The sequence below is a fragment of the Gadus morhua genome, chromosome 4 (genome assembly GCF_902167405.1).
Source record: "Gadus morhua chromosome 4, gadMor3.0, whole genome shotgun sequence".
Taxonomy (NCBI): Eukaryota; Metazoa; Chordata; class Actinopteri; order Gadiformes; family Gadidae; genus Gadus; species Gadus morhua.
The window spans coordinates 23,163,997-23,178,012 of NC_044051.1; the positions used below are offsets into that span (position 1 = coordinate 23,163,997).

The window sequence follows — 14,016 nt, forward strand, 5'->3', positions numbered from 1 at the left end:
GAAAGCCAACATCCCAATGATATCTCAGATAAAGGCCATGCAGAAGAGCCTCGTCAGCCTTGTCAGATGAGAATGCCAAGATAAGAGCCAGTCCAACGAACCGGAGGGAGCTGCCAGCTTCACAGGATAAGCTACAGAAGATCCAGGTCGGGCTTCAGGGGACATTTGCCATCTGGCCTTCTAATGTGGAACAGCTCATGAAGAACCAAGAAGACCTGACCTTTCTCCACTCCATGAAAACGGATCGGAAAGCAACCTTTGGTGCTCTGGACAAGATGACTGCTGCAAGGGAGAAGAGGAAGGAAGCCCGGTTGTCAGCGGAGAATGATAGAAAACGCATGTATGAGGAACAGGCATCCACATCTAAGGGAGCCGTCAGCAGCAGAGGAAGTGAGTATTGTGATGATGATGAATCTTTGCAGCAGCCTTCCAAACAGCGACCACACAAGCGTGTCAAAAAGACCAGCACCTCAGTTTTCATTCCTCATGACATCCAGAAACGTCCCAAGCTGGTGTCACTAGACACGAGGATGAAGCTCACTCCATCTCAGCAAGCTGCTTTCACTCAGGGTGTCATTGAAGAAGCTGGTGGAAACTCATAAACTGTTGCACTGTCATATGCAACAGCTGACAGATCCTGTAGACACATAATGAAGCAACTATCCACATCCAACAAGGACAACTGGGAATCTCCGGTGATGCTTACTGTTCATTGGGACTCAAAGTTAACACTATCTGTGATGACACCAAACAAGTCTGAAGAAAGGTTAGCAGTCTCTGTAGGGAACAGCAGCCATCATGTTGGCCAGGTTGTGCTGGACCATGTCTTCACAGATCTCAAGATTGAAGCATCTAAATCCCAAGAGGTGGTTCTGTTCTCGAGGTTTAAGAAGAATTTCCCTCTCTTTTTTTCCTGTGGTTCAACCTGAGATTGAACCACGGGATTTGTGCAGACTCAATGTGACAGCTTATTCTGCTGCTGCCCGGAAGGTATTCCACAGTCTACAGGATAATGCCATTCAAGTTGCCAAAGAAAGTATTCAACAAAAACTTGATGCCTACTTGGAATTCGTAGAGCTGTGCCTAGTATTCCTGGATGCATATCCAGAGGAGGGACCAGTGTTTCCGCTAGAAGAAATTGGTGCCGGTCATGTGACCGGGAAGGTTTCATTTTACCGGTCAAATTGGAAAAAAATCGGTCGGATATTGTCCGTGTTTATTACACAAAATTGATAGGCAGGCTATATAAAGAAGAAGAAGAAGAAGTGTGTGATCATATTTTGATTCGCCATGGTTGTTAAATACCGGTACTCCGCAAAGCTTGCCGCCGGCTTTCGCTAGCTTGCCACCGGCTTTCGCTAGCTTGCCGCCGTTTAGTTCATAAACCTACGGTAGTCTATAGCGATCAATTTGAGCGAGTGCACGAAATGCAACAACTTATTTATTTTATCACACAAGCTACGCTACAATCAAAACCCTCATTGTTTTACATGAATTGGCTAAACAAATGACTACTGTAGCATATTTTAACACAATTCAAATGAACACATTCAAAAGTATTCCTGCTCAATTTAAAAGGTTGAATCTCCTCGTGACTGAATGTTTGTATACAGCGCGCATGCTGTATGCGCGCAGCGTTGATGCGCACCACTTTTTTCTGTGGAGAACCAGCGCCTTCAATATTCTGCATAAAACGAAACCAGATTGTTTTCGCCCGTTTCAGCTCCGTGTGGACTGGCCCTTATTTCCAATCGGTCATTCTGACCGGAAACATTTAGAATTTTCGGTCCTCCTCAGTTTTTTCTGGTCAAAGACCGGTAATTACCGGACAACGGGAACTCTGGGAGGGACCATTTTCTTTCAAGCAACCAGGTGCAATGCATCGGGCTCGCTAGATGGCTAAGTTGTTGTACTCCATCAAGATCTCTCTGCTCCAGGACCAAATTGCTCAGCTTCCTACAGGCAAGATCACCTCCAGGCAACAGCCTAGAGTCTAATCTTTAGTTACCTAATGTTATGATATTGTGATTAAATGGAATATAATTTAAGATTTTATTGATAGCTTGCTTTCATGCTTTTATTATGGAAAATGCCTGGCGAAGGCAATTTTCATTGCGTCTTCCCCTCAAAGATGTCACTACGGCCATATCTCAGGAAGTAATAAATGATGCCCAATGTCCATATTTATATGCACGATTTTTTGACATTAAAGGGCTAGATCCATTATTTTTGCCGTTATTTAAGAAAAATATATTTTTTCAGCCCAGCTGTATGTACGTCGTTAGTTGGAAACTTCAGAGGCACAGTGGACCCCTTAGGTATCAATAGAATTTAACAACATTTCTCAATATTTCGCATGTGTGTGCACGAGAATGGTGTGTGTGAGTGACTTCAGCAAGTGAGTGGGCGGGCGAGGAGAGCGAGCGGTTGCGCATGTCAGTTTAGTGAATGAACGAGTCCGGTTGTGTGTGTGCAAACGCGTACTGTTAAGTCAGTATAACTATGAATAAAGTAACCAGCCTGTCAATAATCGGTGGCCGCTTCATTCCGACCAGTAAGCAGACTGCCAGTCAAAGTGAAGGGTGTTACCCCCCAGAGAACATCGGCCCTGGAGGGAACGTCTCTCCTGTGCTCCTCGACTACGGTCTGGGAGCCGACAGCAGGAAAGGTGTAACACTTAAATTTCACCCAAGGCTGAACATGAAGCTAGATGAAACGCCACATTGAGGAGAAAGGGTTTTGTTGCCGTATTCTGACTCCCGGAAGAGCTGCTCCGCCGCCACCGGAGGAGTCCGCATGTGACCGAGAGGTCGGAACAATGGAGCGTCGGAGAAATGACATGGACCCGAAGTGAACTGAGAGCTGTCTACTGAAAACATCTTTCTCGAATGCTGCGGCCGCAGCTGCGAGTTTGTTGTTGCTACTGACGTAAAGTGGCCAACCGGTGGCTTTATTACCACTAGGGATGAGGATCGAAAACCGGTTCTATCAAGGACCCAGTTTCACTTTTTTCAAAACCCAATAATCATGAATGTTTGGGATTATCGATAGCACTATCGAGTCCCGTCGCTCACTTATTATTTTTTCTGTCCCGTAGGTCCTGTAACGTAATTTAAATCAAATCAATCCAATCACTGCAGCGTGTCCACCAATGTTTTTGAATGGAATTGTAAGCAAACAGGTATTACAAGAAAAACAAGTGAAGTCTGCCTGTTAACCTTGCTCGCAAGGATGGCTGAACGGGCGAAAAGGGCGTTAATCATTTATTGTAAAGGGGGGAACACAACCTCAATGACCAAGTACATTAGCATTGTGCATCAAATAAAGGCCAGATGCAGTACCTTCGACTGTCTCCGAGTCGAAAAGAGTCCCCTTGTCTCCTCCTCCTTCTATCGCACCACAGACGGGCCCGTTTCAATCATCCACTCAAAGTACGAGCGGTAATCGCACACACAGACATTGTCGCTAGTCCCGTCAGTTAAAAATAGTAATGCAATAGTGAAATCGGTGTTTTAATTGGCAGCATACAAGCTAGTTATCTTAAATAGTAAATAAAGTTTCAGATGTGCTGCATGATGATGTATTGAGGTTGGCTTAGTAAAGCGACTGTTAGGTTATCATGATGCGTTCAATGTAACATAGAGAAACGGCAGGGCTCCAGGCTAACTTTTTTCACTAGGAGCACTTTGGCCCCCACACTGAAAATTTTAGGGGCACAACCAGAAATTTTAGGCAGTAGGGCCGAGATCGTTTATTGGCCTGTGGCATGTGCCACCGCGACCACTGACATACCATGGCATATGCCGTTCTGGAACGGTAAGTGCCGTTCTGAAACGGTAACTGCCGTTCTGAAACGGTAACTGCCGTCGCGACCACTGACATACCATGGCATATGCCGTTCTGGAACGGTAACTACCATTCTGAAACGGTAACTACCGTTCTGAAACGGTAACTGCCGTCGCGACCACACACATACCATGGCATATGCCGTTCTGGAACGGTAACTGCCGTTCTGAAACGGTAACTGCCTTCGCGACCACTGACATACCATGGCATATGCCGTTCTGGAACGGTAACTGCCGTTCTGGAACGGTAACTGCCGTTCTGAAACGGTAACTACCGTTCTGAAACGGTAATGCCATGGCATATGCCTTTCTGGAACGGTAACTACCGTTCTGAAACGGTAACTGCCGTTCAGGTGGAACGGTAACTGCAGTTCCCAACAATGGTATGTGACACCAGCATAACTCCTCCGTATAATTTCAAGACAGGTATTGCCATAAATGTAAAGGTATATATATTTGGTATTTATTGACACAATATCACAACATAACGCCGTAAATAAAGGGATTTACACGTTTCTCTCGTCCGTGCTGTTGTAAGGATATTTCCGATCTGTTTGTTGTTGCTTTTGTAATGACAGATGCTTTTGAAAACAGCCGGACTTGCTCCGGTGACGGTAGTTATAGCCTAGCCTTCTAGGTGGCCATAGAGCTATAGTCTATTGCTTTGTTCCAATATCCATACTATCCGCAGTCATTATACTTTATTTTAGTATGACTTATTTTTTATATAGTTTGAGTACGTAGTGCGTTGCCAGTTTCTACTGGCACCTACCGTTTTTCCGCTGGCATGCCACTCATGTAAAATGGTATTACCAGTTTCTACTGGCACCTACCGTTTTTCCGCTGGCATGCCACTCATGGAAAATGGTATTACCAGTTTCTACTGGCACCTACCGTTTTTCCGCTGGCATGCCACTCATGGAAAATGGTAATTACCAGTTTCTACTGGCACCTACCGTTTTTCCGCTGGCATGCCACTCGTGGAAAATGGTATTACCAGTTTCTACTGGCACCTACCGTTTTTCCGCTGGCATGCCACTCGTGGAAAATGGTATTACCAGTTTCTACTGGCACCTACCGTTTTTCCGCTGGCATGCCACTCATGGAAAATGGTAATTACCAGTTTCTACTGGCACCTACCGTTTTTCCGCTGGCATGCCACTCATGGAAAATGGTATTACCAGTTTCTACTGGCACCTACCGTTTTTATAAGAATGATTGTGTAGCTGTGAATCATGAGTGGTATGTGTGTATGAACGGGCAAATACCACAGGAAAGGAATATCTACTGGCAAACGGTAGGTGCCAGTAGAAACTGGTAATTACCATTTTCCATGAGTGGCATGCCAGCGGAAAAACGGTAGGTGCCAGTAGAAACTGGTAATACCATATTCCATGAGTGGCATGCCAGCGGAAAAACGGTAGGTGCCAGTAGAAACTGGTAATACCATTTTCCATGAGTGGCATGCCAGCGGAAAAACGGTAGGTGCCAGTAGAAACTGGTAATTACCATTTTCCATGAGTGGCATATGCCAGCGGAAAAACGGTAGGTGCCAGTAGAAACTGGTAATACCATTTTACATGAGTGGCATGCCAGCGGAAAAACGGTAGGTGCCAGTAGAAACTGGCAACGCACTACGTACTCAAACTATATAAAAAATAAGTCATACTAAAATAAAGTATAATGACTGCGGATAGTATGGATATTGGAACAAAGCAATAGACTATAGCTCTATGGCCACCTAGAAGGCTAGGCTATAACTACCGTCACCGGAGCAAGTCCGGCTGTTTTCAAAAGCATCTGTCATTACAAAAGCAGCAACAAACAGATCGGAAATATCCTTACAACAGCACGGACGAGAGAAACGTGTAAATCCCTTTATTTACGGCGTTATGTTGTGATATTGTGTCAATAAATACCAAATATATATACCTTTACATTTATGGCAATACCTGTCTTGAAATTATACGGAGGAGTTATGCTGGTGTCACATACCATTGTTGGGAACTGCAGTTACCGTTCCACCTGAACGGCAGTTACCGTTTCAGAACGGTAGTTACCGTTCCAGAAAGGCATATGCCATGGCATTACCGTTTCAGAACGGTAGTTACCGTTTCAGAACGGTAGTTACCGTTTCAGAACGGCAGTTACCGTTCCAGAACGGCATATGCCATGGTATGTCAGTGGTCGCGACGGCAGTTACCGTTTCAGAACGGTAGTTACCGTTTCAGAACGGCAGTTACCGTTCCAGAACGGCATATGCCATGGTATGTCAGTGGTCGCGACGGCAGTTACCGTTTCAGAACGGCAGTTACCGTTCCAGAACGGCATATGCCATGGTATGTCAGTGGTCGCGGTGGCACATGCCACAGGCCATTAAACGATCTCGGCGTCTCTCATTTTAGGGGCACACACCGTAGGGCTAAATCAACATGGCAATGCTTTTTTCAATTTCTTTCACTGTGTTACTTATAAATATTTTGATAATGGATGCAGAAATTACAATGTGCGGTTTCAAATTCAGTGTCGCATTCTATTGTGATTCTCATCTTTATCAACTGTTTCCACGTGTGCGCGCATGCGTTCGACGAGTACGGAAGCGAAAGTTTCACGGGAGTGCGCCCGCTTGTCGTGCCGCAGGACGCTGCGCCTCCTCTCTGCCCGCTCGCATATCCGGGTTCGGGTACCCGACGGGTGACCCGCACAATTTGGATGAAACGGGTGAAAAATAATGTGTCGGACACGGGTTCGCCTGAACAGCGTGGGTCGGGCGCGGGTTTTGCGATTGCGAGCGAGACTTCTCCGGTGCTGGATAAGTTATTCAGGAGCGGAGGAGTCAACTGAAACTGTCACCAGTGGATGATGTGCTTTTTTTGCACAGCAAACTAAGGCACCAGGCCAAACACCCCTTACTGTATAACCCCGGCGTTCCATCTAATGTGTCTAATTTTCCTTCGGGTGCGGGCCGGGCGTCGATATCAATTTATAGCAGGTCGGGTCAGGTGCGGAACGTTGTTCGCGCTACTGTCGGAATACGGGTCAAATGCGGTTTTGCGGGTATTGCGGGTACGGGCGGGTGCCGATTGACGTTTACGCACGCTCAATATTTATTCCCTAGGACCCTCCCCCTCCATAAATGTACCACTAACAGTGGCAATTCCCTATCCTTCTCACACTCATTGGCCTGCTACAGATTCCGGATTTGTTGACGCGCCCCTACCCGCTTAATGTGTACAAATAAAAAAATTAAAAAGGGGTAGTTTACTGGTCGCACATGTGCGACCATTCAAAATTCAGTCGCACACTCTCAAATTAAGGTCTGGACGGTCAATTTAGTTTTTGGTGAGAAACATGAATAATACTGTATTACCCATACAGTTGTATAGTGCTCTAATCATTTTAGTATAGTAATATAATGAAAAGTATCTATAGTGGTATCGATAAAGACTTGGATCGTTAAGGAGTATTAAAAATGCGATCGATATCAATGAATATTAATGATCCCCATCCCTAATTACCACTAGTTGAAATGGGCACAGCGCCATTTATCGTACCGGGCTATGAATTGCTTCGGCCAATGAATTGATTTTCTACGCCATGTATACTCGGACAATTGCAGTTGTCCGATTGAGGAGCATAGTCGAACTATGGCTAATGGCTATAATCGGATTAATCTGTGCATGTAAACGTACTCTGAACTGAGTGTGAACTTCTACATATTCCATTTTCCTCCATTTTGGTGTGATACTGTGTTGAAAACAGCTATAGCACTCTCTGTGATAGCCAGTGTTATCTGCTATAGCAACGAGTTCCTGGGTTTCTAGGTTGAATCTCTGCATCTCTTCAGCTATAAGACTAGATTAAAGATCTTTCTATGCAAACACTGAATTAATACATGCAGGCCTCGACATTAATGTCATATTTGGGCAAGTTGAGATTGATTTCTGGTTGCCCGAACGGGCAAGTGGATTTTGGGTGGATGTTAATATAAAGGCTATTTATTCAAATGTTTTTAGAAACTGCAGAACAACCTTTTTTTCCGCAAAATAACACAAAATAGAAGTATTTGCAATTGATCAGCGCGCTGTCTTCTCTTCTCTCGGAAAGCAAGTTAAAGGCCCACTATGCAACTTTTTTAGCCAAAATTACATTAATATGCAGGTTGAGAGTTATGCTGATGGTTCTGCATCCATTTCTGGGTCGATTGGTGGGTGTGTCATTTACCCATGTCGCCTCTCCAGTGAAAAAGCGCATATGCAACTTCATCTGTTCGGACCAAGCCAATCCGGATGTGACGCAGCGGAAGTATCCTCGAAAATGTAGTCAGATTGTAGTTTCGAAAATGCTTTACGGCACAGACACACACCCAAACATGGCACCGGCTAGATATAAACAGCCAGTTGCGAGGCAATTGTTGCATTCATCATGGATCAATCGACTGATAAGGGACCCAAGAGGCGACCGTCGGTGGAACAAAAGAAGATTTGTTCCACCAAAAGAAGAGAAGAAAAGAAAAGAGATCAGACACGAGTGAAAGGGGAACTATTCAACTTTTTTGGCTTGATTTACCTTAATATAACAGGCTAGGAGTCATTGCGATGGTTCCATTATACATTTTTGTTCGATTGTTCGTTGTTTCAACTCCCCCTTGCGCATCTTGGCGGAGAAAATGAATATGTTTCTGCCGGCGACCCGCCGCCCACTCTCGCGGGAGTCTCGGGTCTCGCGAAGTAACGAATTGCTTTGCGGCACAGACCCCCAAACACGGAACCGGCTCAATATAAACACAAGTAACTAAGGGATTGTTACATTCATCATAGATCAGCCGACTAAAAAGAGACAGAGAAACCCAATGTCGGAGGAACAGAAGAAGAGAAAAGGGAGACGGACCGACAGAGAGGCCAGACACGAGTAAACGTTGGGCAAGCTTTTCAGGAATAGCGTGAACTGAAAGAAAAAGAAGACTTCAAATCAGACTCCGACTTGGCCGTGTTGCTTTTGAAATTGAAAGTACCCTTGGGTGAACTTTGTCCTCGTGGTATTCTTGATGTTGATAGTCTCTGTACAAATGTGTTTACTCAACCATTTTGCTGTGAGCCCTGTAAAAATTGTTTTCGACCGTTTTGTTGTGAGCCCTGTATGTTTCTAGCTTGCTTGGTTGCAACCATATAAACACCTTTGTTTCCATTGGTGTTTTGCTGTTCGTCTGTCTCGTCCCCCAGATACAGACTGAATCCCCGAATCCAGGTTCTTGTTTATTTAGATTATTATGTTGGCCAACACTCTCACACTGATTGTTCTGTTCAACCTAAGATAAAACAATTATAATCTAGGATATAAATTCTCCCCGTCAACTATAAAAAGGATGGCTTTATGTTTATTGCAATACAAATACACCATTTTAAAAATGTATAACCTTGCCTACACTTTATGAACATTTACTTCGGACATGGCTCCACGCATTCGCCGGCTTCTTTGAAAACAAATGCACATGGCTCGCGTAGAAGTGCATTGGGAAGGGTCGTCAACGAGTTGTTACGACAGTGTTGTAAAATATCTACTACGAAGCTGTAGGGGGCGCTGTGTAGAGAAATGTGCGTGCCAAAACCAAGAAAACAGCAAAGAAATTCCCGAAGTTGCATAGTGGGCCTTTGACAGACACGCATCGCTTCAGTGCGAATATAGCCCCGCCTTCTGTCACTCGCAGTGCGTTCTCTGGCCGTGATTCGAAGGTGTTAGCTAAAGGTTAGCCAACAAAGCTAGCATCGCAAGTGCAGTGCCTCCGCGAACGGTTTAGGTAGAAGGAAAATGGAGTAGTGATGGAGGAGTGCAGTTTGGAAGTACTTTGGATTGAGGAAAATTACCAAGGAAAGTCATATGCAAGAACACGGTATTGGGTTTCATAACTGTGCACATGCACAGCAATAGCGATCTTTTTCACTAAATTGGACCCTCACAAACTATATATTACATGAAAGCTGAGCCTCCACTTATTCCAACAGTCCAAACCATATCATTCTGTGACTAAAACTCACAAATAACAACTTAAGAAGAAACGTCCCCTTTTCTTTTAACAACCAAAAATGAAGTATTACCTTTGTGATTTTTGTCCACAAAGTTGATTCAGGTCGAATAAAATCACCATAAACAGATAAACCAGTGTCTGGGCCAAATTTTGCAACTAAACATGGTGTTTTCAATCATGAATAAGAGAAGGTTTCTTAGGAAATAGGTAAATTGCCTTCAATCAGAAAACATATTCTTCAGCGCAATCTAGTGGCCATGTTTATTTGCGAGCGTTTGGCTTGGTGCATTCGAATATATTTGCCCTGAAATTTAAATAGAGGTGTCAAGTGTCAAAATTGTAAGATATCTACCTTTATTTGTGTCTCATAGTAAGACATCGCTCCCAACTGATAATTATTTCAGGTGGAAATGTTATCTTCCACTTATGCTGTGTTCCATGGCTTTATTCACTTTAACCAAGTATCATCCCCATTGAATATTTCACTTGCACAACAATCTTTCTTTTGGCACAAAGATGACATTATCGCCCTTGCAGTTGTGGAGATATATTCTATTTACTTTGGGTATGTTCTTTCCTGAAAAAAACTTTTCCCCTGATATCGAAAATGTTTTTCCAGGTATAGTGTCTAAGTTAGAAAATCCAGTATCGTGACTGACAACACTACTAGAAACTCGATTGTGATTATTCAGTTAGAGCTACAAGAAACGTGAAAGTTAAAAAAGACATATCTTTTCTACTACCTCTGACATTTAGTTAAGTACATTTGCATGAAATCATGCAGGTCTACATATAACTTGGCGATAGCTTTAATAAGTTGCAACGGTGGACTGAAATCACTTCATGGCACGATGTGACTGCTCGATAAATAAGTAAACAAAGAGAAGTTTGTTATTTTTTAAACACAACATGTGTGGAAGCTAACATTCAGCTTCAGTCTGAGCTAGGCTGATTTTTCTGAGCCCCCCCAAAACCAGGCCGTGTGCCTGGCAAAAAGAGGCCTGTTCACGATTCTGATTATAATTTGGGCAAGTGAACATCACATTCGGGCAAGTTGAACCTGACCTGTACTTGCCCGATGGGCAAGTGCTTTTGAAACCTTAAAGTCAACCCCTGACATGTATTCCATCCTGAGTCTGTAAAATAAATGATGGATCCATTTTTCTCAACTAGATGCATTCAGCACTATTTTATGCGATGTTTGCCAGCAAACATGGACGGGTACAAGACCATATTTTCCCCCTTACTTTCTTTATTGTAAACATGTTCATAAAAAAAGGATGGGTGTGAACTAGGGTTGCTGCGGTATACGGTATTACTGGTGTTGAGGCCAACACCGATTACTCGGTGTTGCACACCGGCAACAACGAGTTGTTGTTTTTTTGTTGTTTTTTGTAATAGAAAACAAATTCAGTAAAAATGAATAATATAATTATAATTAAGAAAATTAAAATGTGTAGAATAGGCCACAGTTCTGCTCTGTGTGGGAGAATTAGCGCGCAGAGAATTCCCGCGCTTCCTTACAAGACCGGTGACCATACCAACGCTGGTAAACAAACCCAGAGAAGCCCCATCCCTATGTGGGCTCCCCGCACTACGGCCATCCGGAGGCGCACAGAGCTTTTGGCCGTGATATTATGATATATAAAATTATATTATACTATTATATACAGAACGTAATAAAAAGCCGAGAATTGGCACGCTGCCAGCCGCTGTCACCGAGTGTGAGAGGAGAGTTGACGGAGAAGATGGCGGTTGACCTATAGATTCAAGGTTAATACCGTTTATACCGGTGTTGACACGAGCGTATTACTCTGTGTGAAAATGTCCACACCGCGGCAACCCTAGTGTACTGTGAACGTAGTCTAGTTGGTGGCTAGATTTATGACGTTATGCTCAACATTTTGTCAAAATATTGACAGGTTGAGATAGCAATACAACAGCTCCTAAATTTGTGACATCAGATATGTGAAAAACTCACAAAGAAGCTTTTGTGGACAGCAGTAAAGTTATGACAAAATATGCAAGTTCTAGCACTGTCATCTAGGATGACAGTAAGGACTTCTTCTAAAATACTGAGATTTGTGTTTTATGAAGCTGAATAACGAAGTAGGGAGAATGTTAACTTGTGTTAAACCTCTAGCTGTTTTTGCAGAAGCCCGAAATTCCAGGGAATATGTGATTTAAATACCCAGATTCAACATGTCATAACAAGCAAGTACAATGAAGCTAATGAGAAAAACGTGCAAAAACGACAAGCATACAAAATGTTGGATTTCAAAGTATGTGGTTGCAACGCAAATCTTTTTTTAACTTTGTTGCCAGTCAAATGTGGGTGTGCATTGGAGTATTTCCAATTAAACAAACCAGTGTTAGTGCAATCTGAGATCACTCATTGATTTAATCCCTAGGATTGAGGCACGTCATGCATGTCTGAACTCAAACAGCTGCTGGAAAAAGTTAATTTGACCAGAAACTAAAAAATTCTCAGGGTACTTTTGCATTTGTTGAAACTGTAGACTTTTTTAACAAATGACAATTGTTTTTTTTTGTTTCTATATCCTCCTCTACTAGCAGGTCCTGAGTCCAGACTCACTCAAAACATTTAGAGGTTCACCCCAAGGTCTAGGATATGAAGTATGAAGAAGTAAGTGAGGAAATTGTGTGCCTTTGAGGATGAAAGTGCCATTCACAAAACTAACTTATGCAAGATCTCTAAATATATGATGTATAAGATATAAATAATATTATTTCCATCAGTTGTTTTTACCCTGAAATATACAGCAGTGGAGAAATGGCATGAGGCTATTATCTAAATCATAATAACTATTTTTCATCCCCACCTCTAAGACTAGCAGGAAACGTGTTTCGACGGAGGATTAGCTGGACTTATTGATTAATTATTGGAGCCGATAAATAATAACAGTGTGATGTAGTTAACGTAGGCTATAATTAACAATCCATCATTTGGTTGATGTCGGACCACAACAAATACATCAAACTAGACATACAATGATACTCCACTGGTCTCCACTGGTTGGGCTCATGACCTCCGGAGGGGCGTCATATTATGGAGGGGGGTCATATTATGGAGGGGGGCACATTATGGAGGGGGGGGGGGGGACGACATTATGGGGGGGGGGGGCACATTATGGAGGGGGGGCACATTATGGAGGGGGGGGGGGGGGGGGGGGGTGGTCACATTATGGAGGGGGGGTCAATTACGGAGGGGGGTCAACTATGGAGAGGGGTCATATTATGGAGGGGGGTCACATTACGCCATCCAGTGAAGCATATGTCAGTTCATTTGGACTTGCCCGAGAATGAGAAAAAAGCCCTTCTCTCTCGATCATGATATTCTGCAAGTGACGTTTTAAGCGAAGAAGAGAAGTAACATGTGCATGGGACATGATTTCACTCCTCGATTCCACAAGTTATGAAATGTTAATGACATTCATAACATCTAGCTTACATTGCTGTTGCAGATTGAGTCGGTGTCCGAGGACTCTGATGTCACGCAGTGGGCGGACTTCAACAAACCGTTTTTAAAATCATGAATTTGATTCTCTACAATCATTTCAAAATACTTGATACACTCTAGAGCTGATCGTGTTTAACTCTATAGCCTTATATTACGATTAATATCTATTGGGATATGAAACGTAGGTAAACGGTGTGGACCTTATATTACATCCCAGATTTAGTCAGAAAATCAACAATAAATCCCCACATTGGTAATTCGAAGTGATTCAAGAGGCCTACCTCGGGTCGGTGTCGAGAAGGCTACATGTTCGAATCCCAAAATGAGAACAGCGTTCACGGTGTGTCGGTATTTAGCCAGTAGGTTGTCGGTCATGTCCTGCGACTTGTTGCGCTAATGCCTAACTTTTCCAGTGTGGCTGTTGATCGGAAGTGACGTGTTTTAGGACACATGTTATACTCACAAGTAATACAGACCAACAGCGGCGGCCCATACGTTTGATTCGATTTCAGTGGTGCATTGAGGCAAAGAAACAGAGGAGCCCCGCGACACGGGGTCTGACAACTTAACTCTTGTTATATTATTATACTTACCCAAGACATGCCTGGCACTACTGGGATCTCATTGGTGTATTACCATCAGTTGTGTGCGTGTGTGCGTGTGCG

The 14,016-nt window shown here is 43.5% G+C and overlaps 1 protein-coding gene across 1 annotated transcript in view; it reads right to left on the bottom strand.

Annotated features, from left to right (window-relative positions):
- LOC115541661 (peroxisome proliferator-activated receptor alpha) overlaps positions 1-13,780 on the bottom strand; it is a 106,021-nt gene extending 92,241 nt beyond the window's left edge. The window contains exon 1 of the mRNA XM_030353486.1: positions 13,633-13,780. The gene's annotated coding sequence lies outside the window, so the exon portion shown is untranslated. The remainder of the gene's footprint in view (positions 1-13,632) is intronic.
- Positions 13,781-14,016: the final 236 nt, after the last annotated feature.